At 37.5% G+C, this 27,634-nt stretch overlaps 1 long non-coding RNA gene across 1 annotated transcript in view; it reads right to left on the bottom strand.

Annotated features, from left to right (window-relative positions):
- LOC106730042 overlaps positions 1-27,634 on the bottom strand; it is a 455,276-nt gene that overhangs the window by 151,390 nt on the left and 276,252 nt on the right. The window lies entirely within an intron of this gene.

The raw sequence follows: 27,634 nt of genomic DNA, 5'->3' as shown, positions 1-27,634 counted from the left end.
AAGTGGTTCCAATAATAAGCAACCATAGGGTAGAGCAAAGAGCACTGGATCTGGAATCAGAAAATGTGGATTCAAATTTGAGCTCTGCCATTCACCATCTACGTGAACTTTAAGCAAGCTGCCTAACGTAAGCTTCAGCACCTTTGCCTGTAACACGGTGGCAAAATACCTAGCTGAGGAAGCAAGTGAAAGAGAGTTAGTAAACACGCTTTGGAAATGCCAACACTACATACACAAAGAAAGAGAGGCATGGCCAGGTCCTCACAGAAGCCTCCTTTAATAGGATCCTTGATACCTTCCTTCTCCCCAAGTGGGACGAAGGCTTCTCTGCAGGGCATTCCCTTCCTGTAAGGCAGGCCCTGCTCCATTAGCCACACTGTGTATGGCTGCTTATCATCACTCTCCAAACTCTATGTTTCATACTGGTGCCCCACCAGGAAAAGAGGAGCTCTTGCTTATTTCCTACATTTGCTTTCTTGCCTGGAAGAGAACCAACATACTTCAATTCTGAATCATAAAGAAGTTGTGGTAAAAGCAGAATGAGAAATCCTTCACAAGCAAATGCCACATGGGTTACTTCAAGGCCCCATGCTCTCTTGCCGAAATACTCAAGGACTAAAAATGTTAAAGTTAAGGCTGAAATGGCTAAGAGTGATTTAAGCATGGAGGCTAACACACAGTGAAAGTTACCCTCAAAGATCCAACATCATGGGCTATCACCAGACAGAATTTTCTGTCAAAGATGAAACATTCACTATGCGGTCAGCACCAGGAGAGGAACTTGACCCTGACCAATTGCTAATTATTGCTTCACCTTCCAATCAGCAACTATCATATCACATTGTCAAAGCTTAAATAAGTGCGTGATATTTTCAGAGTTTGTGGCAGCAAATGGAGTCCAGGTGGAGCTGCATAGGAAAAAACAAGAAAAATGGCTCCTCACCAGAAACAAGAGAGGAGCATGGGAGGACAGATTCAGACACCCCAGGCTCCCAAACCCCCTGTTGAGAAATAAAGCATGTGAGTGAGTGTGTGTGTGTGTGTGTGTGTGTGTGTGTGTGTGCACGCGTGCACATACAAACTTTTAAAATTTATTTTTAAACAGCCTCACTTCCTACCGACACTGGTGATGCTCTTCATTATACATTGAAGAAAAGAATTAAGTGTTGAAAAGAAAAGAATTATGAGAGATTGCTCTGATTCCATCAAAGCTAGGCTCCAGAAATGACTTCTTATTTATTACTGAATATATATCAAAAAGAAACAAAATACCACAGCTAAAGAAACAGACACTGAAAACTTAAATTGAAAATGTAACTGAAGCATCATGAACTGATAAATGTAGCTTTTAATACATTACTTATTTTCTTTCTGCTCCTTACAAATATAAAGGTGTTATGCATATAAAAATATATTCACTTGAGTTGCTAGCAAAATACTAAAGCAAAGGCATGACGGGGCACTCCCAGCTGCAGGAAACGTAAGTCACTTGTCCAGTCACTGAGCAGTTGGACATGCTTTACAAATCTCTTAAATATCTGCCTCCAAGCTCTTCACCCAGGGGTTCACACAGACAGACATTTTTTTTCCTTCTTAATCATGTACCTTTTAAGATTCATAATTTGGGATGAGCAAAAGGCTCGGCAGGAGGTGGGGATGAATTAAAAACCATAAAATTGATGCTATCACTCTGATTGACATACCAGTAGTGCAGCATACATTTCCTGTTTGTCAGGAATGAAAGGTGTTCACATTCTGTAATAATACCTAATAATGTTTTGGAAAGACAAACTGCTGTCTGACTACATTTTAGCAAGATGGATTTTTCCCCCCTTTTCTGTCAGCAATGAAATCAGAAGCTAGAGTACATATTACAACCCTCTATAAAGGATGACCTAGATATTTAATAGCTGCAGCTATTCCAGTCCACTACCTGGACCTCCCCAGGTCTCCAATGCTATATTCTAGCATGCCCAAAATCACCGTTACACCTTAAGACTAATTCAAGAGAGTGTCCAGGGAGCTAGCTGTCCAGGACTGCCATGATAAACTTAAGGGAACTAGTATCCTTTGCTACCTATAGTTGTCTCATCACAAAATTGGCCAACCCTCTACTTAGAGGTTTGTCTAATCTGAGAATTAAAATTCTGTGCAGGGCAATAAAGAGAATCTTGCACAGAGGGATCAGGAGACCTGAATTCCTCTAGCTGCCATGTCACTGACTAGGTAAGATGAGCAAGACATTTAATGTGTGCAACATCTCAGTGTCATCACATTTAAAACAGAGACAGTGCCACTTGCCACACCTGTCCTGTGCCTTCCTCCCAGGCCATTCTTACCTGATGGGATTGTTGAAAACATAAAAGCAAAATGATATTTTTGTAACTAGCACATACCCTCTGTCATGTAGATCCTAAATACAATTTTATACTATTAAACAAAGGATTTGGGAAATGCTGAAAGTCATCTATTTCTGGGGTGGTGATTTAGCAAAAAGAATGAGAAAGAATCAGTGAGATACTAGATCTTGTATGACAGGACAAAACTGGAGAAAAAAATCAAATACTGTTACAGCCATTCAATAATAATTATGGTGAACTGTGAGCCAGAGATGCAGTTCTCAACTTACAGCTCTGTTCTTAACATTTATATTCCTATTAAATCTTGATTGTAGGCACTGGTTTCCTAGGGTTTAAAAGTGTTAAAAGTATTATTTGGGGGGAAGGAGTATATAGGGAAAAGATGGAATAAAACTGAAAATTTCAGGAGGAAGACAAAATAGGAATGTTTGTGTTAAATATTTTAATGTCACATTTTGGCTTTTTAATCTCTGATATCCTGTTATTTCCACAGAAGATTTCAACAAAATAAAAATGTAAAATCAGTGCTACAATTATTGTCTAATAATACCAAGTTGCAAGTGTCGGGCACTAGAGTCTGAACAATCCTTTGTCTCCAGAACTGTAAACACAGATTTGGGTGCTTGGGGAAGCCTATAGAAAATGGACCAAATGAAAAAGGGGGGATGTTTTGTAGATCCTGCTCTTAGTAATAATACTGTCACAAAAGAATCAAAAGTGCTTTTGAATACAATTTATTGCTGTTGTTTTTGCTAAATCAAATAAAGGCTTTAAGCAAAAACAGGTTTCAAGCCTTCTGCTTATAATTGCACTTCATGTGACTTGACAATGCTGATTTCTGTAATTTTTAAAATCCATGTTTGGTAAAAAGAAAAAGCTTTTCTACTAGTTCTTCAAAGTTACTTTTAATAAAATCAGCTCATTAGTGCACATGCTTGCCGACGCAGTGCAAATGAAGTTGTAGAAAAGCTCAGCAAAGTCACTCCACTACGCTCAACTGGTCCTTGCTAAACCGGCAAGGGTGATGATGCAGCCCTTTCAGGATTTGGGTGCATTTTAAATAATGGCTTGAATTAATTTTATATTCACTAAAAATGAAGTTAAAAACAGAATGCATGGATCATGTCCCCATAACCTTCAAATGGCAGCCCATAGACCGCTGTCTGTTTCTTGAGTAGGATTGACAAGGACTGGAAGGAAAGCATTAGCAAAAGGCATCTTGAGTACTATCAGCCTAAATCTCCCTAATTCCCCAAAGGGAAATATAATCTGGAAGAAATAGGAGGTTCACCTTTTGGGTTTAGTCAATGATAACTTGAAGGTTAGGTTAAGCAATACCCACCCCTCTACTTGCTAAGTGCCCCACATGTGGCAATAAAAAATACTGTTAAGTATTCAGGTTAGAGATATTCATCAGAAGGATATGATTGACATGGCTATGTACCTCGTGGCAGGTCTCACAGGAAAATATAGGTACAAATATGCATAAGCCATATTTATATACTTCCTATAAAATTAGACTGGCATTAATTAAATGGCAGAAAAGGCAATGAGAGCATTGTTTGGAGGGTAGCTTGTTCCAAGTTCTGATTATAACTTGCTTTCCAAAGAAGGAGCCGCCCACAGCTTAGAAGACAGATGAGAAGATGATCATCACAGATTTGCTGTGAACAGCTCTGCTCAGTTCTGTGCCTGCCAGACTTGGGGCCACATGTACCCTTCCAAGAGGGCTAGAGAAGATTCACAGAGAGGGCACATGCTCCTTGCTCCAGCTTTGGAGCCAGGGCAGAGGGAGATTTTTCTCTGGGCAACTTGAAACCTGCCTGCAGATCTGAGAACCGCCCTCAACAGCAACGTGGTCATCATCATCACCACAGCTCACATTTACTGAACACTTACTATGCTCCAGGCACAAAATGCTTTGCATTATCTCATCTTGTCTTCCCAATAACCCCATGAAATGAATACTGTAATTACCCAAATTTCATGGAAGGAGAAACCGAGGCCAAACATTTCCCACTGTTAACAGAGATAGTGAGTGCCAGAATTAAGACCTGGATTCAGACAACCTTACTCATTTAGACTCTTCACTTTTTGTAACCATTAGGGTAGCTCAATCAGCTGTGAACAACCCACAGCCTAGACTTTTAAAATGTCACTCTACTTGCAAATCTCTTCCTATTTACTCATTGAAAAAAAATATTTTTATATATATATATTTGTTTAGCCCCTGCAGTGTGCCAGGAACTGTTTTTAAAACTGGGAGTTCAGCAGTGAATAAGACAAACCCTCTACCAGTGTGGGGCTTACATTCCATTTTCCCTACACATAGCCTCATTTATTCCTTAAAATAACTGTATAAGCCTGAGGCCATTAGTGTCACCCATTTTTCAGATAAGGGAGCCAGAGCTCAAAGAAGTGAAGTAACATACCCAAGGCCACAAAACTAAATGGGAGAACCGGGGTTTGCCCCCTGGCCTTCAGACTATTAATCCTATGTTCTTTTCTGCTTGTTAACCCAACTGCTATAGTTTCAAGATGGCTTTCAGTAGCTGCACAGAATGTTAGTATAGCCAGGATGGGAAATAAGACCAAGCTGACCTTCTTCTTCCTAATTTCTGCCTTTCTTTCAAATTTCTTCATCCTTAGTTCTGTCATGCTTCAGGTAACCACTGGTATCCACAGTCTCCCATTTCCGTACCCCCTACTCTCTCCACACCTGTCCTGTCCCTTCCTCCCAGGCCTTTCACATCCCCCTTCTATCCTTCACTCTTCCCACATCCTTCACTCTTCCCACATCCTAATCTTAGCTCCTGCTCTGCACTTTAGAGAGCAAGACTGACATACTGTGGAAGATGATCAAAAAGGGAGTCCCTTCCAGCATTACATCAGGAAAGACCTGTTCCCAGTAAGTCACAAATTTTATTTTCTCAGAATTCCTTGAGAGTTTTCCCACAGAAACATTCTCCATGTGGTAGTCATATTCTACAGTATTTACTGCAGGTACATATGGGCTAAATATGTTCCTAAGGGCTGGCTAGCAAAGTTTAACAGTGAGTAATATGCTTTGAATTCCAATCAACCAAACTACAAGTGACCTCTGGCAAAGACTCCCTTAGTAACACATTCCTGTCTTCACTATTACTCATAATACATAAAGAATGGAAAGGAGGTTTAAAAAATTTAAATATATTATTTCTTAGCATTAGAGAGATAGGTCCAAACAGTAGCAAACACAATGCAGAAAGAGAAATAACTTAAACTTAAGGGTGACAGGACTGGAGGTTGGGGAGATGAAAGACAAATGTTTCTGACTCGAGAGATTATCACGTCTACAGAGAAACCCTGAATGCAAATGACAGTCAAGCATCTCCTCAAACTAACCCTAATTTTTTTCATTAGTTGTAAGCCTCAGTGAGAATGAATATGATTTTGCTCAACATTATATCAGCTGCACAGGGCCTAAGATGTAATAGGCACTTAATGAATAATTAATGAATGAGGCAATGTCATCCTAGACTTCTCTTCAGCCACCCCCACCATTTGCTTCCCAACCAGCAGAGCCCTCCACTGACCAGCATTCCCTAAAACAAACCTGGCTGTTCACACTGGGCTTTTCCCTCAGATTGCACCTTTTGCCTGTATTGTCTTTTCCTCCTTTCCAGACCTACTGAAATAAGATCAAAAACTGTATCTGCTGATTCCCCTAGGCTGTGGTCCTGACACGAGTGCAGACTGGTGGCTGTACCCCCAACACCTAGTAGTGGGATAGGTGTGTGGCTCTCCTTTCCCCTGACTGGCAGGGCCTCAGCTGGGCTGGACTGAGACTGGGAGGGAGCTTCTTGCTCACCTCAGATCCAGGTACCAAGCGTGCCCCAGCACAGAAGCTGTGATTCCTCGGGGGTCATCCACTGGCTGCTAGGAAGTAGAGATTAACTTTCTCACCTTGTTGCTTCTTTGTCATCATTTTGCACTGGGACTCTGAAAACTATGCAGCCAGTCCTGGACCTGAGGGGAAACCATTGTGTTTTCCGTTAGGAACACACTGCAACTGTCTTCTAGTTGTGAATAATCCTCAAAGAGCAGAGGAGCCCTACAATAGTCCTCTTTCACAAATGTTTACTGAACTGACTTGAGAGAGGAAAAATATCATTTCATTTCACACACAAAAATAAAGATAATTCCAAACCCAAGTGGACTTGGACAGAACAGAAAATGGACTACATAACACTGATTCCTTTTACTTTGTCTAGATTATTATTCATCTATTCAAGAGGTGAATTTTACAAATTTACCATGCTAGTAAAATGCTTTTCTGCCAGATTAATAGAAAATGTTTAAATCTGGATTTGTAAACACATTCTGCAATATGCTTTTCTCCAAAGGGTTGGGTACTGTTTGAATATAATGATGATTCAACTATTCATTCATAACCATCATTTTCCAACCACTGTGTGCAAAGTGTAACAGCAGGTACTTCTAAAAGCTGATCCTTTAATTTAGGCCTTAAGTTGGCCCCACCCAAGACCACGAGAGACAGCTGCCCACCTAAAGGGGCAAATGGGAACTGAAATCCAGCCTTCGCTCTGTCTGCCAAACCATGCACGCTGGCATAGGGTAGGCTGTGTGCAACCAGAGGAAGCAGCACCTCTTCCCCATAAAGTACCTTCACCACCCTACCCCTCCTTCCACACACACCTCCAAAGCTGCACTTGGCCCATATGATTTCTTTGCCTTTTCCAGAGTTATCACCATTCAGCTGAATGTACTTTCAGTTGCATGAAGATGCCAGAGTAGAGGGGAAAGGGTACACTGTGTGATTTCCAAAGGGATGGCCCCCCTCTGACTGAAGAGGAACAAAAACAGTCTACCACCAGCAGATATTCTGTCCAAATTCTCTTTTTATAGCACAGTGTAGCTGCATTCAATACAAATGAGAAATGAATGTGAATTACAGAGGAGAATTGGAGTCATGATACATGAGTTAAACAAGAAAAGAATCGGAACCACTTTGCATCTTTTACTGGCAACAGTTTTACCAAATAGGTGGTTTATTTGGAAAGGTGGTACCTTTTTGAAATTAATTCTCAACTTCTTTTAAAAGTTTATATTGTTCCTACCCTCCTTAGGCAACTAAGAGTAATTATTTTTATTGCTATAAGCCATGCCTGTTGGTTTTTGAGAACATGCCATTAATCATGATTAAATTGTGTAGGCTGAAAAATCTCTAATATCTGCAAGAAAAACAAAATGCAACACAGCTATAAAAATGTTTACCAACCTGTAAAACCTCGTGTGGACTTTCTACAAAACCAGCAATTGGAAAATGATAAAATTTATATTTTTATCCCTATGAGAATCTTCGTAGGTTTACCTAAAATGGAAGAATAAAGTAAATTTCTTTATGATTTCAAATAGTGTCTTTGACAAGTGTGCAAATCATACTGGAATTGTACACTTGAGCTTTTTAATTGTGACAACTCTGAGACATTAGTTGGTAAAGCAGATCTTGCTGCTCCCACTACCTCTCCAATCTGTTTTCAAATGGAACTGTATTCATGCTTCTGAGGCAGAGAGAGCCCCAAGAAGGTGAGCTTCTCTCTGCTCCTGCTACGAACTAAACTGTATCAATTAGTTCATTTGCCATTTTTGCCTCATCAGTTTTCCATGACATTTAGGGGAATTATCTTTCCACCATGATGCCTCCCCTTGACACCACATTTATGGAAAAAAAAAAAAAGAATTAATTAAAAAAAGAGAGAAGATTAAGTAACCCTTAGTTGCAGTGCTTCCTATTTGTTATACATGGTACCCTTGTTAACTTCTTTAATGCTTACTTCCTTGCGAGGTTAAGTGTCACTGCCTTCATTTTTCTAACAAGAAAACTGAGGCTCTGTGAGGTTAAATAATGCACAGAGCCGTACCCACACAGCTACTAAAAAGCAAAGCTACAATTTAAGAGTAACACTAAAATCCAGGCTCAATCTTATATATTATATTACTTTTTTCCCCCAGTGGCCTTCCCTTGACTTTCTGCTTCAGCTTTAAGAGAGAGAAAGCTAATTTTCTGAGACCACCTGATATGGCCATCTTACCATGTCCAAATTGGAGAACAGGATGGAGTGTTCACTATTTCCCAGTGTTTTTCACTCCCTTGCTACTATGAGACAATTATCAATAAAAGATTTCCTTTAACTACCTTAGCTTACAGTACCAAATGCACCAAATCCTTGATACCAGTGAGATTCTGATATCTCAAAGGGCCCTAGGTGTGCAAAGAAGTCAGATTCCTTCCCATCTGATCTCATACTCATTGCCACTCCCCAATATATAAAATTTAGGGGGAGAACATAATTTGAGATTCAGGCAAATTTGGGTCACATTCCAGTTCTGTCATTTATTAGCTATATATATTTAAAAAATCTGTCTCAGTTTCCACGTTAAACACTGCTCATGAACTCAGGCATATTTGAACATGTGGCAAAGGCTGGGAAGGCAGACCCACTAAGGATTAATTTGCATTAGAGATGGAAAAGCCCCTTGGTCAATGTGGCAGAAACTGCCTAAAAGCTCACCAAACACAATTCTTCCTCCTGGGCACTCATGAAAAACCCATCTCCCCACATTCTTTGCACTTAGACTGCTGCTATGTCATGGAAGCAAGGTTCACCACTTCCAGTCATGGACATAAAATGCATCATGTGATCTTCCTCACTCTTTGCTGGTCAGCACGCTAAATACAGATAATACAGCAGTGGACACCGAAGAGGTCCTAGAAAGTGATCTCACCACAAAATGGAAGAATTGGGATTCCAGGATCATAGACTGGGAAGCTGCCTGCCACACGGACTGTGATATTAGCCAGAAGAGAAACCTTTACAGGGTAGAGTCCCTAAGATTCTAGGGTTGCTTGTTATAGCACCTGACACTAACTATTCTGACTAGTACAGTTTCTCAGAAGTCAGAGAATCTAAGTCTAGGGCAAAAATAATGTGTTATCAAAAAAGAAAAGGCATGATCTGCATTATTCCATAATTGATGGGCACTGCTCAGAGTATTCTTTGGACTGCTTCCCTCTCTTCCCTATCCCCACTCTCCCACACCAGTTGGTACTAAAGCCACAACTATCAGAGGGAGGCTATCATGAAGACCTTTCTCATTAGAGTCTCCACAGGACACTGACAATACAAAACTATATTGCTCTGTGGTTGGCATAACAGAAGGGGAGGTGGGGAGAATGTCCCCACTTTGACAAGAAAACAGCTGGAGAGCAGAACAGAGGAGCAGTAACGTGTCAGAAGCACAGAATGCCACCCTAGTTACAAGAAAACAAGCAGCTCAGTCAGAAGTGAGAGGAGACCAGAGCAAACTGAAACCTCAAGAGAGACTTAGCCCCCTAGACACCCCCACAGTTGAGTGGGGCAGAATTAAGCTGAAAGAGCTCAGGTGTTCATACCCATGTTCTTTCCTTCTTTATACCCTTTCTATGTTCAACTTCCCTCATTAAAAGTATCCCAACTTTCCAACTAATGCCTTTGAGTAGCACAATGATTTTACACTTCCCTGTAAAGAATATTGGAATTACACACTGAGTGAGGGACACGCTGAGAGTTGCTGTCCATCCTCCAGTGAACTGCGTGATAATCCTGTTACCCTTCCTATCAGGAGGTCATTAAACAATTCTGAAAGCTATTTCCTCTTACATCAGAACTGCATACAAAATTTGATCTAGTATTTTTACTGCAAGCTGTTCTGCTGCACAAACTTAAATAACAGCTCCCCTCCCTCGCATGTTTTAGATGGTCTTTTCTTATTCTTCCCTTGGCTACTAAGTGCCTTTGTAGCCTTTCTCTCAGTTTAGGTATTATCCTGTGTTTTTTATCTTTTCCCTTGATTTCAACATCTAACACATTTTCTTCCAGTAGGATAGCCCCCCTCCACTAGCTCCTTTTAATGCTTTGTTTATCACTTGTACCAACCCATGTTTCATTCATTTCTACACATCACCGTCCTATGCATCAGTCTTTTTAAATGTGTTGTACTTGGTGTTTTGTTCTTATTTTTGCTTAGCTATTTTCATGAAACTACTCATTCCATTAAATCTAATTTGTTTCTGCATTTCACTCAAAATCTCTCTTTTTATCTCCAAAGACACTTTACTACCAAGTTTTCTTCCTCCCTTCCTTTTTTCTGTTTCTTTTTTTTTTTTTTACAGAATGCAAACAGCCATGTGCTATCAGAATGTGTCTGAATATATTTTCAAGAGCAAAAAGTTCTCCTTTGTAATCTTCTTGATCACGTAGTCCTTTCATTCAGCTTGAAAATTTGATTTTTTTTTGGATCCCCAGAACCACTAATTTTCTACCTCCAGAACAGAGAGAACTCACATTTTTAACCACATTTGAGAAACTGGATAAAACTGAAATGTGCTTCTGGTGGCTTCAATAACACAAAGTGGATTCCTGGTCTCTGGGGAAGACTCCATAATAAGCCCCTATCACTGAATTAGCAATTCAAACCTCGAGGAAGTCAGTTTTCAGGAGTGTCAGGTTAGGAACTTGATGTTTTTTCAGAAATGTCTTTGCAAACCAGGAGCTTAGTTATCATTGGATGAAGGACACTGATTTAATCTCCAGGGGTGACTGAACCCGGTGTCTGGGGTTCTTCCAAACATTTAAAGTCATTTCCAAATGTTTTTGATGCAGCACAACCCAAAAAGGATTTTGGCAAGTGTGTTTTCCCTTCATTTTAAAACCCATGCGTATTTCAAGGGAAATGCAATCCATATGTCTTTGATTCATTTACACTTAAATCATCTAAATGCCATTGTGTAAGAGTTACTTGATGTACAAGAAGCCTGTGAGCCTGTTTTATAAGCCTTTTTAAGCCTTATTTCTTTGAATCAGAAAGTCATGTTTTGCCGGCCCTAAACAGAACTTGAACTGGGAAAGGCTCAAGTTCACTTCTAAACTGAAAACCCGCAAAGTTGTGCGTGGCTTCTGTACTTAGCAATATGTTTCCCCTTGCCTAGAGCTCACAAACACCCAGCATTTCTCTTCTCTGTCTCACATGTAGTGAGAACAGGGTAAATCAATTTTTGAATCACATTTTACTTGTAAAATTCACATTTTGAACCTCAGTTATCTCCCAGGCACTGCCAGAAGTTAAAATAGCAACACTTGAAAATTAGGCTTTTGCTCTAAAAGGGCAAAACAGTCTATAAAGTACATAAATTACTGCTTCTGTACATTTATTTGTTTGACAGGTTTAAGATATAAGTGTGGCTTACATATGGATTTTCAGGATGCCAGATTGGATGCTCCACGAGCTACAGTCACAAATGTAACCTCTTTTTTTAAGACTTATGTTTGGGAGAATAGAATTGGAACAATCTTGCTGTTCTGCACAAATCTAATTGCTGTGTCAAAACAGCAATGGAATATGATGAACATTTGCATTTTTCTCATTTACTGGCCTTTTCTATGGCTTTAATCATACTTGCATTAATGGTCAAGAAGAAAGTATGCTGGACTATATGCTCTCTTGCTCCCTGACACTTTAAACATTTCTGATAAATTACAAACTAATACTTTAGGGGGTAAAATATCAACCTCTGATCTGTGTTTGGAGATACCCAAGTGATAAACACTGATTACTATGGACGTGGAAACATGTCCTGAGAATGGATACATTTTTCTCAAGCAAAAGCACTAATTATCTTCAAATGTGTGATTTCTTTGTTTTTATTTAGACACATCTTAGAGGTTGCATTTTAGTGAGAAGTAAGAAATAATGATGCTGTGATTGTCTGAAAAGAAGCAATATTTTAAATTTGCATTTAAATTTAAATTAAAGCTTAGTGGGTGGAGATGACATTAAAAAGAAAGAAAGAAATCCAGGTGAACCTAATTATTCCTTATGTGCTCTGTCTAGTTCACATGTATGATAAACTATCATGTTTGTGTAATCAAAAGGATTATGTAATTTAAGTTTGGAAAAAAAGGATTGGGGTGCTAAATCTAGCAAATAGTTAATTATGCTGAGATAATCAGACAGCAGAAAATGTTGGATTTAGTTCTTTTTCATAGTTAGTTTTCATTAGCTACCAAGTCTTCATGATTCTCTGCAGGCAGAAATTATTAGTATTCTATTCTTAGGAAGAATGGTGTATGACTGACAAAGAATTAAACTTTCAAAAAGCGTGACAGAAGCCTTTACGTTGACCTATCCACATACTTTCTTTAAAAAAACAATTTTTTTTCTATTAAAAATTTGATATAACGAAAGTTTTAAAATCTCAGTTAAATTCAGGAAATACATTATGAAATTTCAGCAATCATAACACAACCATATATCAATTTAAAATACAAAGCAAAAAACTTGAGTTTAAATGATTTTGCTACTATTTCACCAAACTGAACCAGAGAGTATTGATTAGGATGTGTGATAGATTAGTAACTCTGATTTTGATTAAAACCACTAGTGTTATATTACAGAACTCCATGCCAGGATTTATATGACTTAACCAGAGTTCAGGTGGACATTTAAAAACTTAAAGAAACAAAGCTCAGCAGTACTTCCTGCTCCTGACTTGCTGCTCTGCAAACTCATCTCTTCCTGCTCTAGCTAAATTCACATCCACCTGGTAGACACAAATGCTCTGTCATAGCCCTCATCTGTCATCTCCAAATGACTTGCTGACTATCTTGAGATACAAGGAATTATTTACCTCACCTATTGGGTCCATTGCAAGAGAAGTTTCAAACCCAAAGGAAACACCGCCAACAGATTGGAATATAATTGGAACCCTTGCAGTTACAGAAGGACACTAATCAGGCTGCAAATCTCATAAGAGTAAATTCCACTCCTGAGAATCCTACTTCTTCCTATTTTAAATGCATTGGGAAATATCTCTATAGTGCTCCCTTGACACACTTATTTACCCACCAAAAACATACACACATTTACATAAACACAATACACATACATACACACATGCCAATACACACACACCCTTCAACCTATATTCTTCAGTAAGCATAAGTTTATGGATTTTATTTCCCTAAGCAAAATTTTGAGTTCCAAATATACCCAACTGTACATATTGAAAGTTTGGGGGAAAATCCTTTCAAAAAAGAACTATAAAAATTTGAGAAACATTTTGTCCAAAGGATCAAACTGGTTCTTATTTTATCTAAATCCATTTACTCACTCCACACTTGAGCAGTGATACGATCTGTTATATAACAAGTAAGATTCAATGGAATGAAATGGGGCAGATAGTCCTGGGCAGTGTTTTGAGATTCAATGAATAGTCATTACAAAATTCTAAAGTGAAACTTTAATGATCATTCTTCTTTTAAATGTTTGATTATTAAAAAAAAAAAAAACTTTAACTTACTAATATATACCTTTATTTCAAAGGACTTCGATGTTCAAAATGAGCATTCAATACTATGGTAGACAGAATAATGTTGTCCCTGAAGATGATCACATTCCAATCCTTGAAACCTATGACTATGTTAACTTACATGGCAAAAGGGATTTTGCAGATGTTATTAAGGATCTTGAGAAGGAGAAATTATTCAAAATGCAAGTGAGCCCAATATAAACTGAAGGATTCTTATAGGAGGGAGGCTAGATGGTCAAACTCATAGAGAAGAAATGTGAGAAGAAGCAGAGGCTGGAGTCATGCACTTTGAAGAGGCCATAAAGCAAAGATGCAGATGGTCTGAAGTAGTTGGAAAGAAGTTAATTTTCCCCTAGAGCTTCCAGAAGGAACACAGCTCTGCTAACACCTTAATGTTGGCCTGTAAGACCCATTTTCAATTTCTGACCCCCAGAACTGTTAGAAAATAGTTTTTTAAGCCACTAAGTTTGTGTTAATTTGTTACAGCAGCAATAGGAAACTAATACAAATAGTAAGTTCTACTTTGAATGCATTTTTATAATCACTGTATTAGCACTTAAAATCCACTTATTAATTAATAGCTTCCCTATGTGTCTTGCTTTAAATAAATAAAATACAGAAGCTTCATTTTGCAAAAGGATACCTCATCAGATTCCCAAAACTATAGTTTTCTTTGATGCATATAAAAATCTACATAAATTGATTGTTCATTAAATATGATAACTGCAATATATAAATTTTCATGTAAGTTTTCAGGAACATGTCAACTTGGTTGAAGAATATATAGTATTCATTACAACCTTTCCCCATAATTATCTTTTATTTCTTTAAAGAGTAGAAGTTAAGCCATCCCTATTTATTAGTTAGTGTTATATTTTCCTTGGTTAAACTGATTAAGTGCTCATATTTTATAACACCTACTACCAGAAAGAAGTCCACATAGATTTCTACCCATCTCCTGTCCCTAAAGGTCTAACATGAGAATAACTGGGCTTAGGGTTAACAAATTACATCCATGTCACCTACTCCTGTAATTGACTGCAATCACTTAGGCTCTGCTCTGTCCTTTCTGCCATAGAAAGTTCAAGGGTTTGCAGCTTGATCCAGAAAGAGTCAGGGCCATGAGAGACAGTGATACACAAGTTTTAATGGGTGGTGCTTGGACAGAGTTGTATGAGGAGGAAGTAGTCTATTAAGAGAACTTCCAGTCAGTGACACAAGTCTATCATCCACAGGGGAATGGAACAAGGGACCTTCTAGAAGAGAAGGGAAAATGAGAGGGGGGCTTGCACACAAAGGTGATGTCACTTAGTAGCAAGTGAAGCATCTCTGGGTCTGAGAGCTCCAAAGGGTAGCAGTTTTGGGTCCTTTATAGCTGCAGGGTTTGTCTTATCTATGGTTAGCAGACTTCAGGTGCAGAGTCACAGGCTATGTAAAGTAAGCAGGTTCTAAATGGCTAAAAATATGCTTATTTGGCCTATATTTAAAGCAATTAGACGTGTAAGAATTTGAGTTTGGTGCCAGCAAGCTTTGGGCTAATGGTCCTAACCTACTATAAAGAAGTAAACATGAGAGCCAAAGACATCATCTTTGGCCATTCATATGACATCTGTTCTTTCCACTTTCCAGGTTCCTCTTCTTTTTATCTCAGGACATAAATACTGTATCTTCTGCTCTTTGCAGAACACAAAATGTTCCCTCCTTCTCCTTGCTCCAATTCAAATGTGGCTTTTCCCACAGCAATTTTCTTGCAGCACTCTTTCACTCTCTCACGCTTCAGTACCATGATCTGCCCCCACCCCACTCCTCATTTTGATCTTTCTATTCAAGGAAGTTCAGGTTTCTCCCAAGAGACTTTTTTTATGCATACACAATAGTCCAAAAAAAAAAAAATCCCCCTATACTAAAGATCAGTTTACTTATTCACAAAACATACCCTCCTTGTATATGTCATCTGTTGGCCTCCAGGTTAGAGCCCCCATATTCACTGAGGTTGTCTCCTGGATCACAGCCTCTTTCTGCCTGAATGCTAGTTATTAGCCTGGACAACTTCAACGTTTATATGAAAGAACATCCAATATCCCTTCACATCCATCAACAGTCACTTTGATTCCAGAGGGCTTGACCTCTACTCTCATTACCTAGCTCCTTTTCATGTCTCCTCCCGGACTTTCTCAGGAACCGAAACTTTCCCCCACCCGAGAAGTCAGAAATTCTGCTTCCTGCTCCTTGGCCATCCCTTGTCTTTCTGTCTCCCTTCTGGAAACACTTAACCTACTAGACTGCAGGGTCCTTAGAACCCCTCATAGTTCCATGTTATTCCTTAATTGCCTCACTTCCTTTCCTTCACAGAGTCACAGACACCCTCAACTCCTTTGTGACTATATCCTTTTGTCACATCTTTTAACCCTGGATCAATCATACAATTTGTCCACCCTCGTACTCTGAGACTGAGTTTGGTTGAAAAAAATAATATAACTCTATAGTATGGGGCTACTAAATGTTTATACCCTTCAACTTCAGTTTGCCTCTCTCCATTGCTCATAAAGGTCTTACTTCTCTTAACTTCCACACCCATTTCCCTCAGTACTAATTCAAAACGTGCATCGCTCCACTCAAGCCCCCTAACCAACTCCTGTTTCTAATCTCCATAGTAAATGTCAATCCCTTCTTCAGACAGAAAATTGGGGCTCCCAGTTTAACTCAACTTCCATACTTACTTCTCCCCTATCCTGTCTGTCTCCATTGTGGTCTTCAGCCATTCAGTCATCCCAGTTACAAAACTAAATGACATTCTCAATTTCTTCTTCTCTCACTACAAGCAGGTTATCACCATATATTTTCTTTTTTCTCCTGTATTCTTTTTTTCCAGCTAAATATCTGTTTTCTTCTTTGTATTCCTTTCAAAGTAAGCCCATGTTACTTTAAAATCTAATTATCTCTTCCTTCAGCTTTGGAAATGTCTTCTAACAGTTCTACTGCCTTCAGTATCATTTGCCTCAAGTTCATTCTCCTTACTTAAACAAAAGTGGTATTTCTAAAAAATAAATCTGATCTTGTTACTTCACTTCTTGAAATCCTTTAGAGGTTCCCCATAGCATGGTTCCCAGAACTGGGTTTCTGCACATCTGTCAACCTCTTTTCATGTAACATTTTTTACAATTTAAACTCTAGTAATACTAATATACTCATAGATTCCTATGAGTATCAAGTTGGCACATTTGGCTGAGCACATTTTCCTTCATTCTTGCTTTTCCTAGTGACCTCCCATTCATTCTTCAGACTTTTTTTCAACCATCTGCCCTGTAGAAACTTCTCTGAGGTTGTCTTCAAAACTAATGAATTATTCTCTCCATAGTACTATTAAAAGTGCTAGATTAAATTTGAGAAGTCAAGGAAGGCTTTCCAAAGGATAAAACATCTAAGCAGATATTTAAAACATGAGTGGACATTAGCCAAGTATATAGTTGGGGAAATACTGATTTCCAGGTCAGTTATTGGGGGAAGGTTCAATGTGTCATTCCTCCTTCTGGACTGTAAGACCCTCCAAGGCAGGATCTGTGCTTAATGCAACACTGTGTTTTATCATAGAGCCAGATACAAAACAGGCGACCAAAAAGTTTTGGTAAAGGAAGGAGGGAAACAGAAAGGAAGGACAGGATTTTAGTACTTTAATTTTCCTCTTGTCAATTCTCTTTAATGGGACATTCTTTAAAAGAGTTCATTTATGAAAGATCTCTAGACTATCTCACTGCAACCAAAGGGCACTGGTCAAACACACCATTTATCAAAAAAAAAAAAAAAAAAAAAAAAAAAAAAAAAGAGTGAAGAGTTGTAATAACAGTGCCAGCCAATTTCAGAGTGAGAAGAGTGAGAAAAAGGCAGATTCATAATTAATTTACTCTATATTTATACCATAGTAGCTAGGAGCTGCTAACTATATGTATATATACATAAGATATATAAATATACATATATCATACATATATATCCCTAATCTTGCAGATAATATAAGAAATAAAACATTGATAATAAAAGTCCCCCAAAATACATCTTGAAGTGATTACAGTACTCTCTGATTGGACTTATGTATTAATTGAAAAAAATCATATATTCGAGGGTGAATAAAACATGAATCCTGACCTCCAGGATCTAAATGCAGATCCTCCAGGATCTAAATGTTGTTATAGAGAACAATGATTATTTCAAAATAAAAACCTATGGGAAATTTGAGCAGAGGGAGAATATATCTGTCTGAAAAGATTACAAAACATTCATTGAAGAAATGATCCTTGTACTGGGGATTAATGATAAGTAGGAGCTGAACAAGAGAAGAAGAGAACAAAATATATTTTAAATTTCATGAGCAATGAATCAGAGGGGGAAATATGGAGATGGCTATTGAGAATTGTGGTGGCCACTGGTGCTGTTTACCAGTATCTGTTTTTGTTCCCCGTGTGTGACATGATAGGCTGGCATTTCCTAGCTTCTCCTATGGTTATTAGAGCCAAATGACTAATTCCAGCCAGTGTATTGTGAACTGAAATGACATTTGTCATTTCGGTACCATAATATTTCATTGCTAGTGTGAGACCCTCTAAAGCTCTTTCCACTCTTTCCCACGATTCAGAGACTGGCAACATTTAAGAAGATGGCTACTCCCTTAGGTTGGGGTCTTTGAGTGACTGCAATGAACAGAGAACACCCTTGCTGACCTGAAATGATCACATAATATGTGTGAGAAATAAATCTTCGTTATCTTAAGACACTCCAGTTTGGAGTAGTTTGTTACCATATTTTAACCTAGATCATGCAGGCAAGTACAGAAACAATGAGATGTTCCACTTGATAGACATATGAGGCATTTTTAATGAACTAGTGATAAATAAACTTGGAGGGTAAACAAGTCAATTTGCAGAGAAGCATGAAGATTTTGGATTTTATTTTATAGGCAATATAGAGCTATTAAAAGCTTTCAAACAGGGAAATATTATGAAGAGAATTGTGCTTTAGCAAAATTAATCAAGCAGGACAGAGGATTGCCTAGGAAGCAGAAAGACACTTAGGAACAGGGAAACAAGTTATGCTATTGTGAAAAGCCTAGAAGTCATGGGGTTTTAACTAGGGTGGCAGTAGGAACCCATTTGGCAGAATGAATGGAACACGTAATTTGCAGGTGTTGGCAACCAATGAGGCCCAAAGATTTATAAGTCATTCCAAGATTTTTAGCTTGGATGATTGTTAAGATGGTACCACTGCCACTTAAATAGTAAGCAGAGAAACAGGAACAAATCTGAGAGGAAAAAGTACAAATTTAGATCAAGCACGACACCCAGCTGGCAATGTCCAGCAGAAAATTGGAAACAAACTGAATATAGATTTGACAGTCATCTGGGAAGTGAAGCCACAATACAAATGAGATCTTCAAAGGAGAGAGAAAAAGGAAAATCAAAAAGAGAACTTTGATATAGCAAGAAAGGTACATTTCCATAAAGTCAAGAGATGAGGAAATTTCAAGGAAAATGGGGTGATTAACAGCACCAAATGTAAAGACAGATTTAAAATGAAGATTTTTCTTTATTAGATCTGGTCACTTTCAAGAGAGCACTTTCAGGTGATAACTACAGTTAGCAGGTGATAACCAGAGAAGGTAGCCAATATTCAAAAGACTGTGAGGTAAAGAGCAGAAAACAAACTGAGGTTGTAATCTCTTTATACAGCATAAAAATATTTAGCAGATAAAATGAATGAGCTAAATTATTACATAAGAAAACGTGATATATCTAAAAAAATACTGAATGAAAAAGTGCAAAATTATACATATTGTATGATTTACACCTATTAAACATACAAATAAAAAAGGCATTTCTTGTTTATGAGTACATATATGTTATTTATATAACATAAATATAAATCCATGAAGTGATAAACAGCAGTTACATCTAGGGAAGGAGGCAGAAGGGATGGGGAAGATTTAGCAGCATCTAGATATTGTTTCTTAAAAAAAAATCAGAAGCAAAACAAAAAAGATATGAGTAAAGAAAATGTAACCTGTAAGATGTTAAATAGCGAAAGAAAATAGTAGCTTGACAGAAAAGAAAATACAATGAAAATAAATATATTTACTTTTTCAAGATTCCAGGAGACTAGAAAATATTTGTATGACGGATAACTTATTTCTGTCAGTAAAGACAGACGTTGGAAATAAGGAGAAGATAGATATCAGAATCCAGAAAAGAAATGAATGAAAGATCATTATGTGTAAGTAAGGGTTAGGCTTAGAGAGGAGAGCAATGCTTTCTAGTATCACTTTATTTGCTGTTATTTTCCTCTACAGATTTTATGCTCCAGCCAATGTGAGCTCCTCACTGCACCCCTAACTCTGCTTTTCTCACCTTTTTTGCCTATCTTTCAATATTCTACTCTAAGGTCAACTAGGTCAACTATTCCATTAATCCTAATTATCTTGTCATATTCTACACTTTTTTAACACTTTTTTTCTGGCTCTTGCCATAGTTGGTTATTATTGTTTATTTTTTTCTAATCTGTACATGTCTTACCTCCCTGAATTTGTCAGAACTCTTATGTACCAGTTTCAAAAAGTACCTAACCTAATTTGAGTGGAAAATGAATTTACTGAAGAATATTAGAAGGCTCAAAGAATCAACAGGAAATCTGAGAACCCATCTCAAAAAGGAGACAAGGACCTAGGGAAGTTAGCCAGTGGCAAAGGGTGAAAGATGAAAGCAATCTGGGTACAAGTCTGCAAGTGGCACCACTGCCCCTGGATTCTCAATCCCAGGGCATCTTCTTGAGTAATATCTCAACCACTCCTCAATTTTTACATCACTTCCTCAATATTCTAGTTCTGGGGACCAGAACACTGACCACATCCCCGAGCTCCAACCCCCTATGAGTGGGAGAGAAGAGGGCTTCAGCTCTACTAATCAGGGGCAAAAGGCAGATTTCTGCCAGGATTTACATAAGTGGAAGATTTTTTTCCAAAAAAAAAAGTTAATTAATTAAAGAGCTGTTCAAATTTAGGCAGCAATAAATGCAGCAAATATACACTAGATGCTCATATTTGACTGGGCTTTTTCCATTTTGGATTTCCTAATATAAGTGCTCAATATAAATTTACAAAATAAATAAAATGACTAATATAGTAGGCATATATTTAATTTACATAAAAAACCAAAGAAAAAAATTTTCCACTAATACATTTTTTATGTTATGATGTCACAGATAGATTTCTGATTTTGGACCTATATAAATGTATTCTGTGACCTTACAGAAATTATATTCTCCTCAGCTTCAGTTTCTTATCTGTAGAAGGGAAGATAATTCCCACCCTGAAGAGTTTTTGTAAGGACCAGAACACACGTTACTTTCTTAATATGGTGTCTGACACATGGAGAGCACTCAATAAACAGTAGCTATTATTTTCACTTTCCCCATTAAAGATGAAGAAGAAAAAGTTAATGATATTGTCTTTCTTGTATGTTAGACCATAAACCAGAGAGGGTAGTGTAATACTGAGGTCAACTGCAAGCAGAAGGGATCCAGACTTCTCAGATTCAAATCATAGATAGGTCACAAGTCAACAAATTAGTTGGGTGATCTTGGGCAACTTACTTAACCTTGCTGTACCTCCACTTACTTATGTATAAAGTGGAGATGATGAAGCTGATGGTAATGATACTGATGATATGATAATGTTGATGATGGTGAATATGATTACGATAACAGAGTCTCCCTTAGGGTTGTGAAAATTTAGTTAAAACATAAACTGTTTTGGTAAGTATTAATGCATTTATATATATTTTAGACTGTATGTTAACTATTGTCATTAGTAACAGGGTTTTTATTTTTTAAATTGTAGAGTTTCTCCCCCCTTGGTGGGCTCAGTCATCTTCAGGACAAGTCACAAATTTGCCACTTGACTGCCCTTAGGATAGTTAAGGATAGCCTCTGTGATCATGCAATAGCTCAAATTAATTATACTTGCCCAGAAAAGGAAGTACTCCAAAGCTTGTCCACATTAGCACAGTGATCAAACCACAAAGAACATTTATATTCTCTTGTTCATTAAATAATGAACTATTAAGTACTTACTATATGTGTCAGATACTATTAAAGACCTTTGGGACACAGTAATGAACAAAAGCAGCAACATCTTTGTTCTCATGAACTTTCCATTTCTCATACAATGTTAAATCAACAAATTACATGCTAAATTTTGACTTGAACATTTCAGACCATGCTCCTAATAAACATATGACTTAGATATAAAATAAATTAAAAATCCCCATAGCTTTGGAACTGAGTACATTTCCTTAAGCTAAATCACCTTTAATTACTTGCCAATTCTAAGATGCAATGATCCCACTAAGCCCACTAACAGAAAGCAGAGATGTGACTCCTCTATGATTATAAACTATCTAAGAAATTTTAGTATTCCTTGACTGTGTGGCACTCTTAACTATTTTACATATATTTGACTAATTCTCATAATAAGCCTACAAGCTAAGTTCTACTATGAGCCCCATTTTATGCATGAAGAAACAGAAGCAAGTGTCAGGTTGGGAACAAGTAGCAGAGCATGATGATGAACAGGAGGTGCCCCCAATCACCACGCCATATGAGCACCCTCAGCAGGATTTAAAGAATGTCCACCAAGCTCCATGTGCTTCCCCATCCATGGTATTCCCCATTCCCATCTATGAATCTCATGGTTATCTTGGATTTAAGTTAGACTTCTGGTGCTCCATGACTTACTTCTGGTTAGATAAAGCATTTGCTTGGCCTTTACATGATCCTCAAATAAATTTATGAGAGACCCACAGACTGGTGTTTTATTAAGTTCATGTTCTTGATATACACCAGAACTATTAGCCTTCTGTCTCCACCCCATAGCTACCACCACATCATTACCAGCCTCAACCCTATCATTGCTCCAAAAGATAAATCCTCAAAAGGAAGCTATACTTCTAAATGACACTCGCCTTCCCTAAAAGACCATGTGGACCAGTTTGATAATGGCTTGCATCCGTATCTTCCTCAGTCATCAACAAAAACTCAATTTTCCTGGATCATTCAACAGCCAGCCTCCCTTTTCCATGTATTTCAGAATCTAATCCAATCCTCAACCCACCCAACTCTACACTCTTAATATGTCCTCTGAAAGTCATGGCCTGCCATCAACAAAACCACCTCCATTCTAAATACAAATTTCTAAATATTTCATTTATCATTTCTCTTTAACCAAAAGCTAGCTTTCCCATGAGGCTCTGCTCCCCCGATTCCCTCTTGAGTGGTGGACATGTCCTTCTCACATGCCACAAAACAGAGTCTGAAAGTGAAGATGTTCCCTTTGCTCTTACTACTTTCAGAAAACTTCCACTCCTTTTCCTTCAAAAACTCCAACTCTTTTCAACTCAGGCCATCAAACATGTAACGTTATCTTGTAGTTGTCTACCAAAGTTTTGTCTATTCCTCCTATTTTATTGGTTCATTTATATAAAAGTGTGATTGGGATAGATTCAAGAGAAAAATGGAAGACACAGATTGAAAACAGTGAATACAGTTTTAAGGAATTTTGCTTTAAGAGAGTAGAGAAATGATATACCTAGAAAGGGCTGTGAAGTTAAGAGATTTCATTTGTTATTACATTGTTTTACTTTGAATTTCACGATGGGAAAAATAATAGCATGTTTATATGCTGGTATGAATTTTTCTGTAGAAAAGGGATGCAGAAGATGGAGGGGTAACTTTCTAGAGTCATATCCTGAGTAGATGAAAGAGGAGGAATATACTTATGTGCTAGACAAAAGTGAAAGACCTGGCCCTAGAGTCTGACTCACTGTCTTTCTCTACTCATATGATCAATCTTATTTTAGTATCCATATAGATGATCCATTCAAAACCCTGGCTCTCAAATCCTTTAGGCAATTATCTTGTCTTCTCTCTGCTTCAGCCACCATTCCTATAGTCCTATCCCACAAAGTGTACATTAAAATTACTTCTTTGCCTACAAAGCTCCTCCTCCCTCTATTGTAACCTCTTAGCAAAACTCCAAACCTGGTTAAATTACACAAAGGAATTTTGTGTCAAAAAATTACAAACACAAAGCCACAGTGAATGGTTTCACATAAATATATGAGCATAAATATCAAGTGGACTCTCAGGAAGCTGGGCATTCTGATTATGTATTTCCCAAGTTAGTTCATTTTCCCATTCTCTCAGACAATTTCATGCCTTTTCCCTTAACCTCCAATACCTCTTCCATTTACTCTCTCTTAGCTGATGATTCTATCTCTAACATTAATGAGCTTTAATATTAATGAACTTTAATTTTAAGAAACTACCAACTTTCCTGCAAATATTTCAATATACATTTGACCTATCTCCTGATAAAATAAATGAAATGTCCCTGCTTCTGGGTTAGTCCAACTTCTCCATACAGTGCCTAAGTTTCATTCCCATTTACCTCCTTCCCTCCTACCTTATCTAATCCTGTCTACTGGACTATTTTCATCTGCATACAATCATCTTGTGATCTTCCTGTGTGTGTGTGTGTGTGTGTGTGTGTGTGTGTGTGTGTGTGTATATAGTATATAAATTATAATATGTTATAATTTGCATTTTATATTTAAAATATAATATTTATATATTATATATTATTTATAAAATAAATTTAAGTATTTATTCAAGCCCAATTGATACCTCTTTTGTTAAGGTCACCAACAAGCTCTACGTTGCCAAGCCAATAATCAATAAATGATCTTTACCATTCATTACTTCTTGTAGAACTCACCACAGATGATCACCTCTCTGTTCTTGGAATTTTCATTTGATTTGCTTGATATTACTACACTACTGACAGTCTATTCTCTTGTTTGTACTCTACATGTTAGCAAGACTTTAACCCTCTCTTTTACTCTATTTACAACCACTTCTTAATCTTCTTATCTAACCCCATGACTCTCAAATTTGCATCTCCAGTCTCATCCTCTTTTTTGAAATCTACGTTTTTTCATCAACTGCCTACTCAATATTGCCACTGGACATCTCTTAGTTTCTTAAATGTAACATGACTAAGGCAGAACTATTTCATCTCCCCAATTGTTTCTCAGTTCAGTAAATTACATCATTATTGGTCCAGTTGCGTAAAACAAAAACTTAGATGTCATCCTTGAAAATTTGCCTATCTGCTTTTTTTTATCTAGTTCTTCCTTCAAAGTATAACCTGAACCTAGTCACATCTTGCTACTCTCACTGCTACTGCTGTATTCCAAGTACCCTTCATCTCCCTTCTAAACTCTTATAAGAGCCTCATAACTTACCTCATAGCTTCCACTCTTTCCCCTACACAGTAGCCAGATAGAACTTTAAAAATCTCCATCGTATCACATTTTATTACTCACTTATCTCAACTCTTCTCACAGCTTTTCAGCACAGTCAGAACCAAATTAAAACTCCCAATCCTTGCCTTCATCATTCAGCTCTTTCTATTTCACCAGTCTCCTTTCCTATTTTGTTCCTTCTCGCACACTACAATTTATCTACAGCGTCCTTCTTACACTTCCTTGAATACATCAAGGCTTATTCCTACTTCAGTACCTTAATGCTTGCTGTGCTCTTTGTCTGGAACAAACCCTTGATCTTTCAATAACATGTTCCATCATTTTATTCATGTCTGTATTCAAAGATCATGAACTTAGAAAGGATTTCTTTGATCAATCTGTCTTTGACATCTCCCCCTTTAATTTGTAATTCCTTTACGCTAATTTATTTTTCTTAATTTACAACTACTAGAAACTACATTAAATAATTTGTTAATTGCGTTTTCTTCCTGTCTCTGTCTCTAGTAGTATTAGCTCCATCAAGGCAAGAACTCAGTGCCTAAAACAACTTCTAGCACTTGCAGGCATTCAATTGATTACATTAAATTAGAGCGTAAATGAACGACTTTAATTTTTAAAAACGCTTTTTATCTGGACATTTCAGATTCAGAGTTTTATTCTTCCATTACAGTTAAGTTTTACCTTAATAATGCCTTTTTTTCCATTTTATATGGCACCTAGTTTAAAATTATTTTGTACCTAACTCCAATGATTTCTTCTTTAAAAACTTAAAGGTCATAAACAAACACTGAAGATGAAAACTAGCCAGTACTATAAGTTGAAGAGTCTAAGTAGATGTTTCAACTTTAACGAAGTCCTTGCCAACTACAAAATTAGCCTGGCTATTGAGTCTTACAGAATAGTACTTAGAATTCTGCTAAGTGTTAAATGTAATTTTACTGAATTCAGCAAGAGAGAACAACTTGAATTGCCTGATGTCACACAGTCAATAGACTTTCAAGAATACCTATTGTATGCTAAGAATTTGTGCTGGGCATTTGTGTTATGTGTGGAATATAGAAACGATGAAATAAAGTTCTTTACAAGAAAAGTTTGTAATTCAGTTGCTGCTACAAAACACATGCACACAAACAATCCTTAGAAACATGTCCAAAGTACATACAAATGAACACACTTGAACTAGTAAAGTGTATTAGGAAAGGATAGGGATAAAACCAACACATTATTTTAAAAAGGGGCCACTTTAATCATAGAGATGAATTCTTTTAAGTTGTTAAATGAACACAGCAGAGGACTAAGTGCTAAGTGAACGTAGCAAGAACGGTGTGATTTTTCCAAAAGAGAGAATGGTAAAGTCATGTGGAAACAAATACTGTGATCATCTAACTTGAGGAGAATTCAGAAATTGTGTTGTTTAGCTGGGGAATAGGAATCTTGGGAAAGGAGATTAGTGGGATACTTGATACTGGGAAAGGAGCTCAGATTCAAGCCAATTTTCACCCAGTTTTCAAAATCAGCAAGAAGATCCCAAAGTTGCATGTAGTAAATGAAGTCTGAATATCCGCAGAGATTCTCTATGGTTATAAGGATTCCCAGTCAGTAGGTCTCTAGTCCCCTTAATGGTAAACTAAATAACTCAGACCCTCCCATTGATGGCAACCAAAAAAGCTGGATAATTTTTTTTTTAATTTGAAAAGACAAATATGCTTGAAGGTCTAGAAATCTACTTCAATAGTGGAAAATTCCAGAGCCAGGTTCTCAGAAAACAGAGGTGTGGAGATGAGCCCAGCATCCAGGGTTAATTTACCCCTGAAGATAGCTGCAATTCCTGGAGCGGGCCACTGAGAGACAGAGGGACACTTTTACTCTCTCACACACGCTAAGATGTATAAAAGCACACTAATCCTAAACTCAATGACATTTTTACAAACCTAACACCTTTGTAACCACTACTCAGTTTAAGACTCAATATTTCCTCACCCCATAGATTTTCTCCCATACTTCTTCTTCCTTGTGTAACTGCTATCGCATCTTCCATCACAATCATTTAGTTTTGCTTGCGTTTGGACTTCATACAAATGAAATTTTTGCAGACATAAACATGTCAAAATGAGGTCATTAGGGTGGCCCCTAATCTGAGCAGTGTCCTCAACCAGTTTTTTTTTTTTTTTTTTACTTTGGTATGGCAGCCCTAGGAAACTAATAAAATGCGTAGCAATGACTTGGAGGCACTGGAAATATCTAAAGCGGGCAAAAATATAGGGGTTTCTATCTTTAAAAGAAGAGAGGCACATCAGAGAAGTTCCACATTTGTCTAACTCTTTCCCTGAAGGCATTTTTCAGTTTGATGCCACAGTACAGGTAATAGAGCTCAAGCAGGAAACAAGATTCTTAGCAAATCAATGAAACATACAAGAGCTGGAGTTTAGGACTGAAAGAGCAACTATAAATTGAGAGAAAATATAGAGAAGAGGGAACTGAACTATAGGGAGCTCCCA

The sequence above is a fragment of the Camelus ferus genome, chromosome 3, assembly GCF_009834535.1.
Source record: "Camelus ferus isolate YT-003-E chromosome 3, BCGSAC_Cfer_1.0, whole genome shotgun sequence".
Taxonomy (NCBI): Eukaryota; Metazoa; Chordata; class Mammalia; order Artiodactyla; family Camelidae; genus Camelus; species Camelus ferus.
Note: the sequence above shows the minus strand (reverse complement) of the source record. Positions and strands in the feature narration are given on the sequence as shown.